The sequence below is a fragment of the Strix uralensis genome, unplaced genomic scaffold, assembly GCF_047716275.1.
Source record: "Strix uralensis isolate ZFMK-TIS-50842 unplaced genomic scaffold, bStrUra1 scaffold_305, whole genome shotgun sequence".
Lineage (NCBI taxonomy): Eukaryota > Metazoa > Chordata > Aves > Strigiformes > Strigidae > Strix > Strix uralensis.
Genome location: NW_027436899.1, coordinates 1 through 2409, shown reverse-complemented (window position 1 = coordinate 2409; position 2409 = coordinate 1). Strand labels below are relative to the sequence as shown.

The 2409-nt window shown below is 64.3% G+C and overlaps 1 long non-coding RNA gene across 4 annotated transcripts; it reads left to right on the top strand.

The window, feature by feature from the left end:
- Positions 1-844: 844 nt before the first annotated feature.
- LOC141938792 (uncharacterized) lies at positions 845-2335 on the top strand. Of its 4 annotated transcripts, none has more exons than XR_012627389.1 (3): positions 845-1070; positions 1198-1897; positions 2144-2335. It is a non-coding gene; the product is annotated as an uncharacterized LOC141938792 (long non-coding RNA). The 4 variants fall into 4 exon arrangements; XR_012627390.1 differs by lacking the exon at positions 2144-2335 and having other exon boundaries at positions 1198-1506; positions 1549-1950; XR_012627392.1 differs by lacking the exon at positions 2144-2335 and having other exon boundaries at positions 1198-1527; positions 1570-1950.
- The last annotated feature ends 74 nt before the right edge of the window (positions 2336-2409 follow it).

Genomic DNA, 2409 nt, shown 5'->3' with positions numbered 1-2409 from the left:
GGTTGGTTTATGGGTGCTGGAGGGGTTATGGGTGCTGGGGGGGTTATGGGTGCTGGGGGGGTTATGGGTGCTGGAGGGGTTATGGGTGCTGGGGGGGTTATGGGTGCTGGGTTGGTTTATGGGTGCTGGGGGTTGGTTTATGGGTGCTGGAGGGGTTATGGGTGCTGGGGGGGTTATGGGTGCTGGGGGGGGGTTATGGGTGCTGGGGGGTTATGGGTGCTGGGTTGGTTTATGGGTGCTGGGGGTTGGTTTATGGGTGCTGGAGGGGTTATGGGTGCTGGGGGGGTTATGGGTGCTGGGGGGGTTATGGGTGCTGGGGGGGTTGGTTTATGGGTGCTGGGGGGGTTATGGGTGCTGGGGGGGTTATGGGTGCTGTGGGGGGGGTTATGGGTGCTGGGGGTTGGTTTATGGGTGCGTGGGGGGGGTTATGGGTGCTGGAGGGGTTGGTTTATGGGTGCTGGGGGGGGTTATGGGTGCTGGGGGGGGTTATGGGTGCTGGGGGTGGTTTATGGGTGCTGGGGGGGGTTATGGTGCTGGGGGGTGGCGGAGGGCTTTCATGGGTGCTTGGGGGTTTTTATGGGTGCTGGGGGGTTATCGGAGGGCTTTACGGGTGCTGGGGGGGTGCGAGGTATTTGATGGGTGCTAGAGTTGTTTTACGGGTGCTGGGTGGGGGCGAGGGGGTTCCCCCAGACCCCTGGGTGCCCCCCCCCAAACCACTTGGGCCCCCCCCCCACCCCAGGGCCACCCGCCTCTTCTGCGACGTCTACAACCCCCAGAGCAAAACCTACTGCAAGCGCCTGCAGGTGCTCTGCCCCGAGCACTCCCGGGACCCCAAGGTGAGGGGCACCCATGGGTGCTGGGGGGCCACCCGTGGGTGGCTGGAGTCACCAACAGGGGCCGGGGAGCCACCCATGGGTGCAGGGGGGGGCCCTATGCAGCGGGGGAAAGGATCCGGGCGATGGTGAATCCCCATGAGAAGTATCGTGAAGGTCTTTGGGTGACACCAGGGTCCCTTGGGTGGCGTTGAGGGTCCCATGGGTGTCATCAAGGGTCCCTTGGGTGGCGTTGAGGTCCCATGGCTGGTGGGGAAGGTCCCTTGGGTGGCGTTGAGGGTCTCATGAAGGTCATCAAGGGACCCATGGGTGTCATTGAGGGTCCCATGGGTGTCATCAAGGGGTCCCTGTGCGTGGCGTTGAGATCCCCTGGGTGGTGGTGATGGTCCCATGGGTGTCACCAGGGTCCCATGGGTGTCATCGAGGGTCCCATGGGTGGTGGTGAAGGTCCCATGGGTGTCATCAAGGTCCCTTGGGTGGTGTTGAGGGTCCCTTGGGTGGCGTTGAGGGTCCCTTGGGTGGTGGTGAAGGTCCCTTGGGGTGTCACCAGGGTCCCTTGGGTGGCATTGAGGTCCCTTGGGTGGGGTGAAGGTCCCTTGGGTGTCACCAGGGTCCCTTGGGTGTCGTTGAGGGTCCCATGGGTGCCGTTGAGGGTCCCTTGGGTGCCGTTGAGGTCCCTTGGGTGGTGGTGAGGGTCCCCTTGGGTGCCGTTGAGGTCCCTTGGGTGGTGGTGAAGGTCCCTTGGGTGTCACCAGGGTCCCTTGGGTGGCATTGAGGTCCCTTGGGTGGGGTGAAGGTCCCTTGGGTGTCACCAGGGTCCCATGGGTGTCATTGAGGGTCCCATGGGTGCCGTTGAGGGTCCCTTGGGTGCCGTTGAGGTCCCTTGGGTGGTGGTGAGGGTCCCTTGGGTGTCACCAGGGATCCCTTGGGTGTCATTGAGGGTCCCTTGGGTGCCGTTGAGGTCCCTTGGGTGGTGGTGAGGGTCCCTTGGGTGTCATTGAGGGTCCCTTGGGTGCCGTTGAGGTCCCTTGGGTGGTGGTGAAGGTCCCTTGGGTGTCACCAGGGTCCCTTGGGTGGCATTGAGGTCCCTTGGGTGGGGTGAAGGTCCCTTGGGTGTCACCAGGGTCCCATGGGTGTCATTGAGGGGTCCCATGGGTGCCGTTGAGGGTCCCTTGGGTGCCGTTGAGTCCCTTGGGTGGTGGTGAGGGTCCCTTGGGTGTCACCAGGGTCCCTTGGGTGTCATTGAGGGTCCCTTGGGTGCCGTTTGAGGTCCCTTGGGTGGGTGGTGAGGGTCCCTTGGTGTCATTGAGGGTCCCTTGGGTGCCGTTGAGGTCCCTTGGGTGGTGGTGAAGGTCCCTTGGGTGTCACCAGGGTCCCATGGGTGGCCTTGAGGCTCTCGTGAAGGCCCTCAAGGGTCCCACGGGCACCATCACGGTCCCATGGGTGGCGTTGAGGCTCCCTTGGGCGTCCTGGAGGGCGCGCCGGGTGCACCCATGGGTGCCGGTGCCCGTAGGTGCCGGCGGACGAGGTGTGCGGGTGCCCGCTGGTGCGGGACGTCTTTGAGCTGACGGGCGAC